At 37.2% G+C, this 19,345-nt stretch overlaps 1 non-coding gene across 1 annotated transcript; it reads left to right on the forward strand.

The window, feature by feature from the left end:
* Nucleotides 1-7,513: 7,513 nt before the first annotated feature.
* Nucleotides 7,514-7,620, forward strand: LOC120070366 (small nucleolar RNA R71). Its single transcript, XR_005479862.1, has one exon. It is a non-coding gene; the product is annotated as a small nucleolar RNA R71 (small nucleolar RNA).
* Nucleotides 7,621-19,345: the final 11,725 nt, after the last annotated feature.

Here is a 19,345-nt window from a genome sequence, read left to right on the forward strand (position 1 = left end):
TTTAACTAAAAAATCTTATTTAGATTCTTTTTCATCTAATGAAGCATTCCTTTGAAAAATGGTATGACTATTTGTTCAACTAAACTAGAAAACAATTTATATGTGTTAGAATCAACTAAATCAAAAGCACTTTTAAATCATGAGATGTTTACTGTTAATACTCAAACAAAAAGGCAAAGAATTTTTCTGAGTAACAATAATACATATCTTTGGCATTTGAGATTAGTGATGTGTGGTTTTATGATGTAAAATTATGGATGAATTGCAATGATGAAAATGCATTGAGCACTCAAGTTTTCTCAGTGGAATCGAAATGTAGACCCCACTGAGTTCCTGGTAAGTCCAGGGTCGAACTCGAGGACTTGGGAAAATAGGTTACGGTGGTAATTTTTAGAAAACTTTACGGTAACCGATAATTCAATTAATTGTCAGTTTGTTTGTTGATTGCAGTAATGAAAAATAAACAAATGCGGTGGATTTGAGAAAAGTCTGATTGTGTGATAGATGCACTGAGTATGCGGATGAATGGATTGAGAAGGTCTTTAGCTAGCGTTACTTGGGAATGTCAGACTATGCGATCATGCTACAACCATGCACAACAAGTCATTTTCCAATGCAAATGTGATGCTCCTAAGTGTAGGACGCATGTGTTGAATATAAAAGTGTCTATAGAGCTTATTCCAAATGCAAATGTGAACAAATATAGAGAAGTAAATTCCATTTCTATAAATGAGTTGAATATAAAACAACAATGGAAGCTAAAGTTAGAGAGCCTAGTAGCAATCCCTTGCTAACCGAGGCTTTTACACTGGCAATCTCTATTCGGTTCAAAAGATATTCCTACTTCCACAGGGGTCGACCCTCTCTCTGATCTTGAAGCTTCTGAAACTCATCTAAGCTTGTTGGAACGATCTGTCGGCACAACCTCCTTCTCTCGCGTCCGCCTTAAAATAAAAGAAAATCTAAGAACAAGGCTAAATCTTCTAAGTTGATGAACAGGTGAACTTGTTAACTGATGGAACCCCTTTTCTGAAGATGCCTTCGGTATTTATAGAGCTTCTGGGGTGAAAGGCGGCTTCTCTCTTATGATTGCACAGATGGAATGGCTTTAATTCCCTGACTGATGCGTCGAATATTTGTCACCGAAAAGCTGAATGTACTTGTTATCGTTAGCGACTGTCAACTTAATTCGGATTCGACCGTCATCAACATTCTGTCTCATCGTGATTAATTATGCCTTTCACCCAGATGCGCCCACCAAGTTGCGCCGACTCTATGCGGCAATCCTTCTTGAGTGGATGTTTGCAAACACAATCACCGCAAAGCCTTGTGGTAATGCTGCGCTCGACCAATGATTTCTTATGATTGCTCTTTTCGCCTTGCGTCAACGCATATTCTGCATAAAAATAAAAAATAAAAAATCAACTATTTCTATGCGATGAACGCATGTGACCACAATCTTATGAATTTGATGCTTTTTGAACGTAATCTAACATATTTTATCAACGCAAGCTAACATTGTTTAAGAACTTAGCATTATGATAACGTGCATTTCTGCCCGTTATCACATCCCCAAATTTAAACAATGCTTGTCCTTAAGCATAAGCTAAAGATTTTCTTTAACAAGTCGACCGCAATGTTCTTTTCCTAGATTTCTCAAGGATACTTCGTTCAAATCCTATATACCAAACTTTCCTTAAGTCTTATTCAAGTCTCTTCTTAAAATATTTCTAAGACCTAGGGATCGCAAGCTTAACCTTCAAAAGTACTTTACTAAATTCTAGGACATCGAATGATTTATTTCAAAAAGAAAACTTTTCCATCGGGGTGTCAAATGATTTTATCCTTGCATATTTCTTAACATTATTATTTTTTTCTGACCTTGCACTGATCCAAGTGTCTTGCCTTCGTTTTGGCCTGTCCCCACGTGTGTCATGCGGACATCCAACTATGAGCAATGCGCTCTTCCTCAGACTAAACTTATACCTACTTGGCAGCGAAGTTGTGGTCATTTATTTATGCGTTGAACCTGGTGACTTACTTTCGTTTTGGCTTTCCCCCACGTGTGTCATGCGGACATCCAACTACGGGTAAGTGCCCTTCACAACTTAACACTTATCAACATGGGTTTCCCATTGCGTTGACAGTGGAGTTGTTATTTTCCTCTTTTCTTCTTTTTTTTCTTTTTTTTTTTCCAAAATAGCAAGGTCAAAAATAAATACCTCATCCCCAAATTAAAAATGTGGCAATGTCCTCATTGCCAAAAGATTGAAATAAGTCATGCGATGTTCTTAGAAAGCTTCGTAAAGAGAGTTTGAACGAAAGCTAGCAAACCCCTAACTTCTAAAAATATTTTATGAGGTGACTATCTTAAAGTTAAGTTGACTCTAGTATATAGGAAAGAAATAAAAGCATGTTTTTCATCATTGAAATCATAATTGGCAAAGAGACAGCATGAGATAACTTACTAAATTTATCAATATTAAATGATTGCGGTAATCAAAGAGGATGCAATGATAAAACTTTTAAGACTAAAATGTGATGCGATAGTGCAAAATTTGAAATAAAGTGAAGGAAGATTACAACCCCCACATTTGCATTGTCGCCTGCATTATGTATTGATGCATCATTCCTTGCAGTGATCTATCTTCTTTGGATTACGGTGATAGAGTAAGATAAGTTGCTTCTTCGTGTAACACCTCCGCAATTCTGTGCCTCGATCGTTGCAAGAAAAATAGTGAGAGGATCAAATGATTTTAAACAAAACAACATTCTTTTACCGCAGTTTTTTTTTTTTTAGAATGAAGTAGTAATAAGTAAAATGCAGATAGATAAATGATGATTAAAGTGTCGAAGAAATGAGATTTCAAGAACCAAACAAAGGATACTCTAGAAGGCTTGTGCCCTAGATGATGTTGCTTGCCAATGCAGGGGCCACTCCATTTTTCTCTATTCTGGGTTTTTCAGATCCATAGAGGTCTTTTCTAGCTGAAAATCACCTCTACAATATGCCTTAGCTCACTATCGATTAACCTTAAATGTAAGACTTCCATCCTCAATGATCAGCTCCATCGTACCATGTTGGAATATTTCTTTGATGATGAAGGGTTTGGACCAGCGCGATTTTAATTTTCCAGGGAAAAGTCGTAGTCATGAGTTGAATTGTAAGACCCTCTGCCCAACTTGGAGGTTGTTACCACATATGTGTTTGTCGTGCCAGTGCTTTGTGCACTCCTTGTAAATCTTTGCGTTCTCATATGCGTTAACCCTTTTTCTAGCTCGACCAGTTGAAGTTTTCTCGCTTATCCTGCTTTCTTAAGATCAAAGTTTAATTTCTTCACCGCCCACAATGCCTTGTATTCCTGCTCCAGAGGCAAATGACACACCTTACCAAAGACCAACGCATATGGGGACATACCTATGGGTGTTTTAAATGCAGTCTGATACGCCCACAATGCATCATCGAGCTTTGCTGCCTAATCTTTTCGTGAAAGGCTAACCACCTTCTCAAGTATCAGATTAATCTTCTGATTGGACACCTTGGCCTGACCATTCGTTTGCGGATGGTAACTGGTGACCACTTTATGGAGAATGTTATATTTGCGCAGTTATTCCTTGACAGTATGATTGACAAAGTGAGACCCCTTATCACTTATTATGGCACGTGGGGTGCCAAAACAAGTGAAAATGTTTTTCTTCAGGAATTGAGAGACTACCGCCGCATTGCTTGTGACGCACGCCACTGCCTCTACCCACTTGGATACATAGTCGACAGCCAGCAAAATATAATTTTTAGCATTCGAAGGAGGGAATGGCCCCATGAAGTCGATACCCTATACATCGAACAACTCAAGCTCCAAGAGGATGTTCACTGGCATTGCATGTTTCCATGAAATGTTACTTGTGCGTTGGCACCAATCACACTTCCTGGCATAGTTAGCTGCATCCTTAAACAATGTTGGCCAAAAGAATCCACTCTGTAAAATCTTGGTTGCGGTCCGCTGTCCTCCAAAGTGCCCACAATATGGTGAGTCGTGACGTTGCGATAATATGCGTTATTGAGCAGCATTTAGTACGCATAGTCACAGAATCTTGTCTTCCCCCTTTTTATACAAATTTGGCTCATCCCAATAATAATATATGCATTCATGTTTGAGCTTCCTCTGTTGGTGGTAGGTATAATCTTCAGGAAATTGCTCGCAAACCAGATAGTTGACCATGTCTGCATACCGCGGTAGTTCTTCAATCTGAAACAGCTACTCATCTGGGAACACCGCACTCACCTCTGACTCATTGTGGTCAACCTCAAGATTTTCCAATCTGGAAAAGTGATCCGCAACTTGTTTCTCCGAACCCTTTCGATCAATTATTTCTATGTCAAATTCTTGAAGGAGGAGAACCCATCTGATCAACCACAGGCGTCCTTCTTTGTCATTAAGTACTTTATCGCTGAATCATCAGTATGGATGAGTACCTTCATCCCCAACAGATATGCTCAAAATTTTTCCAATGCAAAAATTACCCACTTGCATCGTACATTATTTCAAAAGGAAGTGTCCAGTCAGGTGCAATTAACACGGGTGCGGTAATCAGTGCATTCTTCAAAATTCTAAATGCGTTGAGGCAATTATCTTCAAAGTCAAATTTTTTGTCAGCCTCCAACAACGCACTTAGTGGTCGTGCTATTTTCGAAAAGTCTTTGACAAAGCATCCATAGAATCCAACATGCCCCGAGAAACTTCGTACAGCCTTCACGCTTGTTGGAGGTGGAAGTGTTTCAATTGCTTCTATTTTTGCTTTATCCACCACCAACCTGTCCCGAGATACCTTGTGCCCCAACACGATGCCCTCCTTAACCATAAAATGGCATTTTTCCCAATTAAGAACCAGATTCGTCTCTTCGCATCTCTTCAGTATCTTCTCCAGGTTGGCTAGACAGACTTCATAGGTGTGCCCATAAATAGAGAAGTCGCCCATAAAGATTTCAACAAAGTCCTTAAGATAGTCTGAAAAGATAGCCATCATGCACCTCTGGAATGTATTTGGCACATTGCAGGGGCCGAACAACATGCGGCGAAAAGCAAAGGTCCCATATGGGCAGGTGAATGTGGTCTTGTCTTGGTCTTCTGGAGCTATCATAATCTAGTTATGTCGGGCATAGCCATCCAAAAAGCAGTAAAAGTTATTTCCAACAAGACGGTCTAGCATTTGATCAATGAATGGTAGAGGGAATGATCTTTCTTTGTAGCCGTATTCAGCTTGTGGTAGTCCATGCAAATGCGCCACCCAGTGATAGTCCATCGCGGTATTAGCTCAATATTTTCATTCGGGACTACCGTCATGCCACCCTTTTTCAGCACACACTGCACGGGGTTGACCCACGTGCTATCTGCTATAGGATAAATAATGCCCGCATCTAACCATTTAATGATCTCCTTTTTAACAACCTCTTTCATCGCAGGGTTGAGTCTGCCCTGATGTACGATCTTTGCTTTGTGGTCTTCTTCAAGAAGAATTCGGTGCATACAATACGCTGGGCTGATCCCTCGAATGTCAGCGAGCGTCCAGCCAATTTCTCCCATATGTTTCCTCAGAATACTCATCAACGCATTCTTCTTGTCTTCATTAAGTTTGGAGGAAATAATTACTGGCAGCTTCTCGTTCTGCCCCAAAAACGCGTACTTTAAATGATTTGGCAGGGTCTTTAATTCCAATCTTGGTGGTTTTACTAGGGACGGTTGCGTTGTTTTTCTTTCTTCTTTTTCTATTGGCTCTTCTTCTTGGTTTGCGATCATTTCTTCTTCCTTGCTTGTTTTTGTTATGATCGCATTACAGGCAGCAATGGATGTGCTTGCATCCTCTTCTTCATTCTCTTCGTCAAACTTTTCTTCTTCAATTGAATTCTGGTCATCGTCTGAGTCATGCAGGTCTTCTTCGTCAGGAAACTTCATGGCACGAATTATGTTGAACTTGAGCTTCTGTCCATTTATGCTCAAAGTGATCTCCCCTTTATGCACATCAATCTGGGCACGACCTTTTAATAAAAATGGTCGCCCGAAGATGATGGGCACATCTTTGTCGGCCTCGTAATCCAAGATGATGAAGTCGGCTAGTAAGATAAATTTTTTTATTGTAATCAGCACGTTCTTCACCTTCCCATCTGGATGCACCAAAGATCTATCTGCAATTGGAGAGTCACGGTCATGGGTGCAAGTTGCCCCACATTCAGCTGCTTAAAGATCGACAGAGGCAACAAGTTGATGTTGGCTCCAAGGTCACACAAGGTCCATTGTACAATCATCATATGAAGCAGGGTATAGTAAAGCTCCCAGGATCGCTCATCTTCGGTGGAATTATTTATTTCGAACTTTTCGTTAAAGCCACCGTGGCAAACTTAGCAGTACCCCTCTTCTGGTTACCATTTCCTTCAGAAACTTCGCATATGCAGGCATCTCCTCAATCGCTTCACTAAATGGAATATTAATATGTAATTTTTTTAACATAGACAGGAAGTGTTGGCACTGTACCTCTTCATTCTTTTTCTTTCTTAGTCTCTGGGGGAAAAGTGATAATTGCACTCTCATGGTCCCCTTCTCTGTTGGCTTTGAGGTGGACGCAACTTCTGGCTCTATTACTTCTTTTTATCCTTCTTCTTCTTGTGTCACTGCAATTTTAGGTTCCAACGCAATAGGAGTAATCCGGCTGGGCTTCTTTCTTTCTCCCTCCACAGTTTTTCCACTTCGTAACGTTACAACCTGACATTGCTCTTTACCTGATCCCCCCAGGTTGCGTGGGAGTTGTGTTCAACTCGGCAGAGCTCCTTGCGGTCTGTTCTTTAGCTCACTTGTAATCTGGCCCATCTGTAATTCTAGATTGCAGATGGACGTAGCCTGACTTTGAAGCACAGTTTCGTTTTTCTCTATATACTACTTCAATAGGCTCTCCAAGGAGGATGATTGTGGTGGTTGCGAGCTACTAGCTTGATTGCTTTTCTGACCGTTATTACAGGTGGCCCTTCTTTCTGTGTCACAGATTGGAAATTCTGCTGTTGATTCTTCCATACAAAATTGGGGTGGTTTCTCCACCCAGGATTTTAGGTATTCGAAAAGGGATTATTTTTTACAAAGTAAACAGACTGTGGATTCTGCGGGAATTCTTCCATTGCGTGCCCATCACCGTAAGTCGCAACCTTGCGGTGTTTTGACTGATTGCGTTGACTTGCCCATTTTGCGGTATTAGGCTGCTGATCGCAATTCCCTAAATTAAGTTCATCATTGTGGTCATCTGATTCTGTAGTGAAGCAATAGCACCATTACTTGCGTCGTTACCCTTAATTCTCTATCTTTGATCACTCTCTCTACAATCCTCGTGGTTTTTAGAGATGCGATCCAAGATGTTCTTAGCCTCGTCATATGTTGTTTTAGGTAGACCACCAGTGGCTGCCACATTGGCAGTGGTCTGCAAAGCGGGATTTAAACCATGATAAAAGATTTCCATTTAAAGGCAGTCTGGCAAACCATTGTATGGACAGTCCCTGACCAACCTCCTAAATCTCTCCCAAGCATCACTGAACGATTCGTCCATGTCTTGTTCAAAATTAGTTATGAGTTTCCTTCGTTTAGCATTCTCAGTAGGCGGAAAATATTTCTTCATGAACTTCTCTACAACCTGCTCCCATGAAGTGATCTCTCCCTGCTCGACGGAATACGCCCATTTTCTTTCCTGATCACAAGAGAAAATGGGAACAAAGTTAGTCAAACTTCTTCGACAGAGATGTTCGGGAATGAAAAGTATTGCAGATTTCGATAAAGCTACGGAGGTGAGCGTGCAGATCCTCACCATGTCGGCCTCCGAATTGTCTTACAGTTTGGATCATCTGCAGCATCACCGGTTTCATTTCAAATTGGCTTCCATCAAGGGCAGGCCTCATCATTCCTGGGGAGAAATCATAGAGGTTTAACGATGATAGTCCCTTATGGATCTATTGCGATCATTAGCCAGAAGGATTCGATTCGCCATGACGTTGTTTTCGTTTGGTGCTCCGTTTCCAGGTTGCTCCGCCATCTCTTCTTTATCTGACTGTTATTGTTGACAGTCTCTTAATCTCGTTCTGAACGTCCTCTCAATCTTCGGGTCGTAATTCACCAGAGATTTAAAGTCTACAAAGCATTCAGAAAAATTACCGTTAGCACACTATTTTGTCGAAGTCCTTGGCAACGGCGCCAAAAACATGATGTGTGGTTTTATGATGTGAAATTATGGATGAATTGCGATGATGAAAATGCATTGAGCACTCAAGTTTTCTCAGTGGAATTCAATTGTAACCCCACTGAGTTCCTGGTAAGTCTAGGGTCGAACTCAGAGACTTGAGAAAACAGGTTGTGATGGTAATTTTTAGAAAACTTTGCGGTAACCAGTAACTCAATTAATTGTTGGTTGTTTGTTGATTGTGGTAATGAAAAATAAACAAGTGCGGCGGATTTGAGAAAAGTCTTATTGTGTGATAGATGCACTGAGTATGTGGATGAACGAGTTGAGAAGGTCTTTAGCTAGCGTTACTTGGGACTGCGTCAGACTACACGATCATGCTGCAATCATGCACAACAAGTCATTTTCCAATGCAAATGCGATGCTTCTAAGTCTAGGACGCATGTGTTGAATGCAAAAGTGTCCATAGAGCTTATTTCTAAGTCTCTACTCTTTTCCTATGCGATGATGCAAGATGCACAAAGGCAAGGTGACCACACACAATCATATCCTATCTCTAGGATGCATGCGATGTGTTAATAGAAAACAGTACTTATTCCTAAGCTCCTATCTCTTGATTATGCATTCTAATCTGACACTCCCGAGCCTAGATTCTGATCTGACCTTCCCAAGCATAGATCCTTTCCTTAGACTACCCTCCCGAGTATATTTAATGGATGAATGAAGCATACATAATACAAGATAATCGCATAGAATGAAGATCCCTAGTTAAGCTAGCTAAGTGCTTCTCAACCCATTTAGATTTAGCTACTCATGCGTAAATAACAGAGAGTGAACAGATATAGAGAAGTAAATTCCATTTCTATAAATGAGTTGAATACAAAACAACAATGGAAGATAAAGGTAGAGAGTCTGGTAGCCATTCCTTGCTGACCGAGGCTTTTACATTGACAATCTCTATTCGGTTTAAAAGATATTCCTACTTCCGCAGGGGTCGACCCTCTCTCTGATCTTGAAGCTTTCGACGCTCTCCCAAGCTTACTGGAACGATCTTTCGGCACAACCTCCTTCTCTCGCGTCCACCTTAAAATAAAAGAAAATCTAAGAACAAGGCTAAACCTCCTAAGTTGGTGAACAGGTGAACTTATTAACTGGTGGAACCCCTTTTATGAAGGATGCCTTCGGTATTTATAGAGTTTCTGGGGGAAAGGTGGCTTCTCTCTTATGATTGCACAGATGGGATGGCTTTAATTCCCTGACTGATGCGTCAAATATTTGTCACTGAAAAGCTGAATGTACTTGTTATCGTTAGCGGCTGTCAACTTAATTCGGATTCGACCGTCATCAACTTTCTGTCACATCGTGATTAATTATGCCTTTCACCCAAATGCGCCCACCAAGTTGCGCCGACTCTATGCAGCAATCCTTCTTGAGCGGATGTTTGCGAACACAATCATCGCAAAGCCGTACGGTAATGCTACGCTCGACCAATGATTCCTTATGATCGCTCTTTTCGCTTTGCGTCAACGCATATTCTGCATAAAAATAAAAAAATCAACTGTTTCTATACGATGAACGCATGTGACCACAATCTTGTGAATTTGATATTTTTTGGACGCAATCTAACATATTTTATCAATGCAGGCCAGCATTGTTTAAGAACTTAGCACTATGATAACGTGCGTTTCTGCCCGTTGTCAATTAGGTCACATAAATCCCGATGGGATCATGACTAGTAAAGAATGGACTTCTAAGCGAGTTAGAAGATGTTCATTACCTACGTGTGAATCCTTTCTTGAAGGAAAAATGACTAAAAGACCTTTTAGTGGAAAAGGTTATATAGTCACATAGCCCTAAAAGCTCATAATTCAGATCTTTATGATCCAATAAATTTAAAAGTTCAAGGAGGGTACGAATACTTCATCTCCTTCATAGTTGATTAGACAAGTTGATTAGACAAGGTATGGTTACTTATACCTAATGGAATACAAGTCTGAAGCCCTTGAAAAGTTCAAAGAGTATAAAGCTAAAGTTGAAAACCCATTAGGAAAACTATTGAAACAATTTGACCGGATCGGGGTGGAGAGTACATGGTTTTAGCATTCCAAGACTATATGATAGAATTGAAGGACTGGAAGGTCCAATGTGGAAGCAGGGATCGTTCTCAATTTTCAAAATCATAGAATTAAAATATAGAGAATATAAATTGTACATATCTCAGACAATATTTTACAGTATGCTTTATAAGAACGAATTAAGGATTTGGATCAACTTAACTTTGAAGCCAAAACCTTCACGAATTCCCTCCTTGATCTGGTCACGAACTCTTCAAAGAAACTCGACCAAAAATTGCAACACAACTTTGGACACCACCACAAGAGAGTCTCATGTATTCTCCTTACGGGTTGAAAATCAAAGGAATGTGTGGGCTATGTGTTCTAAATTTTATTAAAAGGGGAGAGGAAGGATTTGAGGGAAAATTTTGATAGAAATTGTTCTTTTTAGGGAGAGGCCTTTTTGGATCACAAACTCACTATAACATTTGGAAGAAAGAAGAATATCATTCCTAACCTCCCATTTCCCACATATCTATTAAAAGAGAAACAAAGGGAGGGAGTTATGTAACTCCCTCCTCAATTAAATTCAAATAATAGGTACTTAAATTGAAACTATTTTAATTTAATGAATATTATATAATTATTTAATAAATAAATTAATATATATATATAATATATTTATATATATATATATATATATATATATATATTTATATATATAATATAAGAATCACCTTATCATATAGTATATATTAAACTATATGTTATATCGAATATAAAACATAACCTATAGTTTTTATATTGTATCAAATACAATAAGACCTATAGTTTGAATTCTCTTAATTATTTATGATATTTAATATAAATCAAATAATTATTAAATTTGATTATATGAATCTAATCCATATAATTAATATTTGAATCACATCCAAATATTTATTTCCTCTCAAAATAAACTTTATATTATAATATATCAAATACATTATATTAATTATATCATATATAATTACTTCCTTCGATTAATTTGAACAATTCAAGTTACCCAAAAATTAATTCTCAATAATCCCAGCTGAGCTATAGAGTGGACCTTATGGATATGTAGATTGAAGCTCCAACGGTGCTTGAATAATTAATTAAACTCCTTTAATTAAATTACTCAACATCCATTAACTGTCGGTCACTCCACTAAAGACCGACAGTTGCACTCTTCGCACTACATATATATTTTTGTGTCTATTAGATATAACCAATCAACAGTTTATTAGAATACCGCTCACATGTCTCTACATGAATGATCAGGATCAGATCATTTATAGCACTTTACAACAATTGTCACAACTACAAAGCGGGTCATATCCATAATGTCACTAGGATAAGATACCCAACTTGATCCATCTACTGCAGAACATTTAGATTATCACTTAAACATGATCCACTTACATGTCTCTACATTCATGTTTAAGCAACAAAAGATAACCTTGGATATTAGCTTATTGGTTTTATGGGTTGATGCTACTAAATGTCAACTAAAATACCTCACATTTTATTAAATAAATAAAACGTTGTACATTATAATTAAAAACTACAAGACCCATGAGATTTAAGGCATAAACCTCAACAATCTTTCACTTGTCGTAAAGCTAGTGGTGTTTGGTTATATGTCCTAAAAATCGCAGGAACTCAGAGGAACTCGATGTAATTTCTAGAGATTTCTTAGTTTAGGGATTCGAAGGAACTCGATAAGGTTTTGGTTTAGGGACTCGGTAAGGTTTTGGTTTCTTAGTTTAGGGATTCGGAGGAACTCGATGTAATTACCTTGTAATATTTTACACATATTTATAACTTAATCCCAATGGAAACAATAGGTTCATTAGGAAGAAAGGATTGGAGAAAAACCATATTGATTGTTTAAGTAGACGTTGGAAGTTAAACACTCATCTTTGCATAATCCCTAGCTATTAATGTGATTCGTTAATGTGTATAGAGTGGATTTGTTTTCTTTGCATTTTGATTAATTAGATAATTAGGACCATTGGTTGGGATTCCAATCAATTGGGCTAAGCACAAACAAGAAGTTTAAGTCATAAATTGTTTCAATGATCTAAATTACATTAGGTGAATTCGTTCCTCTAAGCTATGATATCTCGATTAATTGCGCTTTTACCTTTTATTTTCTTGCACTTTATTTTATACAATTTCAATTATCCATCCATACCAACCCTCCCCCCCCCCTCCCCCTCTAATTTATCTCTTTAACTAAAAACGAGCTTCGATAAACTCATCTTCCACGCTTCCCTAAGGTTCGACACCGGACTTGCCGCTTGTACTACGAGTTAGTATAAGTAGTTTGTTTGGTGATTTATAAATATTATTTGCGTAGGTGAGGGTTTACGAACGACGGTAAATTCGAGCCTACCAACCTTCCCATCAATACCTCGTTTTCTCTTGTAGATACATTTGCAACCTATAGGTTTAACCCTATCAGATTGATCTACAAGATCCCAAACAGAATTGAAGTACATAAACGCTATTTTGAGATCTATGGCATTGAACCCTTCATCTTTGTCAACATCTTCCATTGTCTTCTTGTAAGACAATGAATCATCAACATCTTCGTCAGCTAGGATAACTAGGGTTTCTGTTAAACCCATGTAACGAATAGACGAAATCGCAACCCTCCCACTACGTCGAGGCTTCCTCAATGTTTGAGGTAGATGTGACCTACTAGATGAACCAACTTCAACAACTCTTGTTGAAGTTTCAGTAGTTTCGCTGGAAAGTTCATTTAACACTATCTTACTACGAGACTTATGTTCCTTTATATGGTTCTCTTCTAATAAGGTAGCGTTTTTTGACACAAACACTTTATTATCTTTAGAATCATAGAAGTAACCACCTTTTGTCATTTTAAGGTAACCTATAAGTAGGCACAATTTTGAATGAGATTCCAATTTTATAGGATTTGCCTCAAGCACATATACTAGGCAACCTCAGATCCTAAAATGGTGTAAACTACCTCTACGACCATTCCATAATTCCAAAAATGTTCCAGTAACACTTTTAGAAGGAACGCAATTCAAAATGTAAGCTGCAACCTATCCTGTATAACCCCGAAACGAGTCACATAAGGAAGCATAACTCATCATAGACCGAACCATGTCCAACAAGGTTTGATTTCTCCTTTCTGATACACCATTTGCTGATGTGTACCAGATGCTGAGATTTGAGATACAATTTCATATTCTATCAATAGTCTTGGAATTTTAGGTCCATATACATCCACCTCGATCAAATCAAAATGTTTTAATGGTTTTAATTAATCCATTTTCAATTTTAGCCTTGTACTCCTTGAACTTTTTAAGGGCTTTAGACTTATTTTGCATTAAATAAACATATTCATATCTAGAATAATCATCAATAAAAGTGATGAAATATTCAAACCCTCCTCTTACTTTAAAATTCATCGGATCACAGAGGTCTGAATGTACACATTCTAAGGGTTGTTTGGCCCTATGACCTTTTCCAATAAAAGATCTTTTAGTCATTTTGCCTTCAAGGCATGACTCATATACAGGTAAAGAATTTTCCTCTAACTCGCTTAGAAGTCCATTCTTGACCAATCTCTCAATCCATTGAGATTTATGTGTCCTAATCTTAGGTACCAAAGATGGACATTTTCTTTAGGAGAAATTTTCTGTCTTTTATTCCGAGTTACTGCAGTTTTAAACAGTTCAGTATTAAGGAGAGCTTTAGTTGCTAACGGTCTTAGCACATAAAGAGTATCTTCAAGATTTTCGAACAAACTTGTAAGCAAACACCTTATTTACATTAAAATTTAAAGAGTAGAAAATATTTTACAGAAATAAGGTTTCTTTCAAGCCTGGAACCACATATACATTATCTAATAAAATATATGATTTCTATAAACAAAGTCGAAGTCCTCTCACTACCGTAACTGAGACAATGTGCTCAGTTCCTATACGCATCGTCATCTCCCGAGCCTCCAGTTTCTGCTAGGAACTAATTCCTTGATATGAAGAACTGATGACATGCAGAAATGCATGTCATCTTATGCCTTTTATTTAGAATTATGAGGGCTGTTAAGCAGAATATGCGGCAATTATGTTAGGAATTCATGAGAAAATGAGTTTACGTTGTTCAGCATCAATAATCTCGGCTAACTCACTATTATACGTTATTATGCGTTGAATTGTCTATTTTTGTAGCTAATGTAGGAAGTGGATGCAGACACAGAAGCCGAACTACCGCATAGACAACCGCATGCAGAGAAACTCTCCATCGTAAAGGCGAATGCATACGATCAATGCATGGGTGTTGCGACCGCATGTGTCCATCGCATAGGAGTTGCGATTGTCAAGCGATTGCGGTCATCGTGTAGAAGTTGTGGTAATCAAGCAAATGCGGTCACTGCACAATTACGGCTACATGATAACCATAAAAGTGGGATGAATGCAAGGTTGATGGAATGGACGCATCAACACATCTCTCGGGAAAATCAAAAGATGATGTTGACATTTCACCTACCACGCCGTTAGCAGCAGAGATTCAGAAAAGGACTAACGCACCTCGAGCGTCAAGCGTAGAGGCACAACGTTGAGTTAACGCTCACTTGCGCATACGTAGGGCATCTACGTCTCAATATTTGTAGTGTTGCAATGCTACCCTACACCTTTGCATTCTGCCTTCAAGCGTCAGATGAGCATTGAAGCTAGGCAAATCACGAGCGTTGCGATGCTCTAACAAGGGCATTTTGGTCTTTTTAACTCCTTTGAAGCTAAGATGCTCAAATCAACTCCAATTTGCTTCAAATTAACCTGGTTCAGCTCCAAATTGCCAATTCTACCTCTTGATTGCTTGATACCTACAAAATAGGATAATAAACACATAAAATCCAATAACAAGTCCGAATTAAGCTAGGAATAATAACTCTTTTTAAAAGTTATCAAAGATCCAATGGTACTTAAATAATTAATTAAACTTCTTTAAATAAATTACTCAACATCCATTAACTATCGATCACTCCATTAAAAACCAACAGCTACACTCTTCGCACTACAAACCCCTTTGTATAGAAAAGCCTCGCTCACATATATCTACTGTTGGGCTTGATGCCTAAATCGCATAGGGTTTTGTAGTTTGTAATTGTGTTGTACAACTATGTTATTTATTTAATAAAACATGAGATGATTTATTTGATATTTAGTAGCATTAAACCCACAAACCAATAAACTAACATCCAAGGTTATCATTTGTAGCTTAAACATGTATGTAGAGACATACAGGTGGATCATGTTAAGTGATAACCTAAACGGTCTATAGTAGATGGATAAGGTCGGATAACTTATCCTAGGGACAATATGAATACGACACTCTTTGTTGATGTTACAATTATTGTAAAGTGCTACAAATGATCTAATCATGATCATTCATATGGAGATATGTGATCGGGAGTATTCTATACAAATGAGTCGTTTGTATAAAACCAGACCACGAAATGACTAGTCTCATTATATAACGCCGTTCATAATAAAGATTTATATTTCACCAGGATGACCATAGGTGACATGACTTGAATCCTAAGTGAGTTGTGAACTCCTGCCTATGAAGGCAGTCATTTGATTAGTATAGGTGAGAGTGGCTAGATCACTGACTCAATAAGCCTACCATTTTAGGTATTCATCTGATTATGGAGCTCAGAATACAGCTACACAAGACAAAATTCACTCCTTCCCCGACGTTGGGGTAAGTAGATAAAATGCTCCCTTAAGGGCTAATTCCGGGACTTGAACAATGTGGTGCCACATCATCTTCTGGCCGGAGAGTGGTTTGGTCATAGTTGGACTATGACTTATTATTCATTAGAGGGATTAGTGGTACTTAAGAAGTTAGATGTAACTATAAGGGCAAAATGGTAATTTTGGCCTAGTGTACTTACGAGCAATTTGGGAAGGGACATCACATTGTTGACTGGTTATATCTAATGAATACAAAAACATATCTATAGTATGAAGAGTGCAGCTGTCGGTCTTTAGTAGAGTGCCAACAATTAATGGATGTTAAATAATTTAATTAAAGAAGTTTAATTAATTATTCAAGTACCATTGGAGCTTTAAGCTATTGGTCCATGAGATCCTCTCTGTAGCTCAACAGGGATTTAATGAGAATCAATTTTAGATTAATTTGAATTGTGGGAATTAATTATATGTGATGTAATTAATTTAATTTAATTATATATGATATAATTATTATAATGTATTTCATACATTATAATATAAAGTTTATTTGAGAGGATGTAAATATTTGAATATGATTTAAATATTAATTATGTGAATTGGAATTAAAACTAAAGGTTATATTGTATATGATACAATATTAAACCATAGGTTATATGTTATATATGATATAATTATGGTTATATATACATATATACATATATACATATATATACATACGTACATATATATACATACATACATATACATACATACATGTATACATACATATACATACATACATGTATACATACATATACATACATACATGTATACATACATATATATATATATATATATAAAAGTTAGTTAGTTAGTTATTATTATTATTATTATTATTATTATTATTATTATTATTATAATATAATAGATTTACGTTAAATTAAAATTAATTTATTTATTATTTTAATTTTAATTTTGAATTAAAGGGAGAGAAATAACTTCCCTTCTCTTATCTCTCTCAACCTTTTACGTGTGTGGGTGGTTATGATTGGGTGATTTTCTTCTTCTTCATAGAAGAAATTGCAGCTTTTGCAACCTGAGTCTGACACAGAAAAACTCCCAATAAATTCTTCTCCTCTCAATCTCTCCCTCTCTTCCAAATATCTAAGAGCCCAAAAACTCCTTAGTGATTCTCATCCCAAAAAAGAATACAATAGGCTCCAATTAATGGTGGCCATTTTGGATTGATCATTTTGTTCGTGACATTTTGGAAGAAAGAATTCGTGAAGAAAAGTTCTTCAAGGGTAAGTCTTATCTAATCTTTTTCTTAGTTTTTTACATGCTGTAAATTTTAATTGACTGCATAATTTGTATTTTGTATTGTGTGATTCTGTAGAAATAAAATTGGGACGATCTCCATGTTTTCGCTTAGGACCTTAATAGGTTCCTTCATCTACATGAATGATCAGGATCAGATCATTTGTAACACTTTACAACGATTGTAACAACCACTAAGCGGGTCGTATTCGTAGTGTCACCAGGATAAGGTACCCAGCCTTATCCATCTACTACAGATCATTTACGTTATCAATTAAATATGATACACCTGTATGTCTCTACGTTCATGTTTAAGCAACAAAAGATAACCTCGAATGTTAGTTTATTGGTTTTATGGGTTGATGCTACTAAATGTCAAATAAAATACATCATATTTTATTAATAAATAAAACATTTGTACATTACAATTACAAACTACAGGACCTACGAGATTTAGGACATCAACCCCAACAGATAAAACATGGAATCCAATCCCAAGTTTAAGCACCTGGTACACCATAGCAGAATGATGTATTAGAAAGGAGAAATAGAACCTTCTTAGACATGGTTCATTCTATGATGAGCTATGGTCAATTGACTAGCTTATTTTGGGGATATACAGTAGAAACGACAATTCATATCTTGAATAGTGTTCCCTAGAGTGTTTCTGAAATACTCTTCGATATATGAAGGGGGTGTAAACCTAGTTTACATTACTTCAGAATCTCGGGTTGTCCTACATATGTGCTAATGACTAATCTGAAGAAGTTGGAACCTTATTCAAGGTTATGTCATTTTTTTGGTTACCCTAAGGAAACGAGAGGTGGTCTGTTCTATTAAGGTATTTGTATCAACAAATGCTACATTCTTGAAGGAATGCCACATGAGAGATCATAAACCATGGATCAAATTAGTATTAAATGAAGCTACTGAAGAATCAACAAGGGTCATTGGTGCAGCTGGTCCTTCATCAAGAGTTAAAGAAGAAACCAACACTTTAGGTTAGTCTCGTTCTTCCCAATCGTTGAGAATGCCTCAATGCAATGAGAGGGTTGTATCACAACCTGATCGTTACTTAAGTTTAATTGAAACTCAGGTTGTCATACCAGATGATGGCATTGAGGATCCATTGTCCTATAAGCAGGCAATGAATGTCATAGACAAGGACTAATGGGTCAAAGCCATGGACCTTGAAATGGAGTCCATGTACTTCAATTAAGTATGGGAACTTGTAGATCTACCTGAAGGGATTAAACCCATATGGTGTAAATGAATCTATAAAAGAAAGAGAGATGTAGTTGGAAAGGTACAAATTTTCAAAGCTAGACTGCAAAGGGTTAAACCTAGAGGGAAGGGGTTGACTATGAGGAAATTTTTTCCCTGTTATTATGCTTAAGTCTATAAGGATTCTCTAATCCATAGCCACATATTATGACTATGATATATGGAAAATGAATATCAAGATTGACTTTTTGAATGAAAATCTTGAAGAGAGCATATTTATGTCTCAGCCCGAGGGGTTCGTAGCCCATGGTCAGGAGTAAAAAGTTTGCAAGCTGAATCGATTCATTTATTGGTTGAAGCAGGCATCTAGATTTTGAAACATTAGATTTAATACTGCTATCAAATCTTTTGGTTTTGATCAGAACGTTGATGAACCTTGTGTCTACAAGAAAATCATCAATGGTAAAGTAGCTTTCTTAGTACTTTATGTGGACGATATTTTACTGAAGCATAGTTCATTACTCTATTTGAGGCAGTCAAGGAAGGCCATGGCTAAGAGGTTTATTACAAAACTATGGTATCACACAAACAACAGTAAAGATTTTTTTGTGATAACCAGAGTACCATACATCTTTCTAAAAATCCACAATATCACAATCGTACAAAACACATAGATGTAAAATACCACTTAATCATGGAGCAAATGGAAGAGGGAAAGATTGAACTTATCAAAGTTCATACCTCTGATAATGCCTCAGACATGCTGACAAAGATAGTCCTTCAGCTCAAGCTTCGAAAGTGTCT

Source organism: Benincasa hispida, chromosome 1 (genome assembly GCF_027475165.1).
Source record: "Benincasa hispida cultivar pf3 chromosome 1, pf3_genome.v1.1, whole genome shotgun sequence".
NCBI lineage: Eukaryota > Viridiplantae > Streptophyta > Magnoliopsida > Cucurbitales > Cucurbitaceae > Benincasa > Benincasa hispida.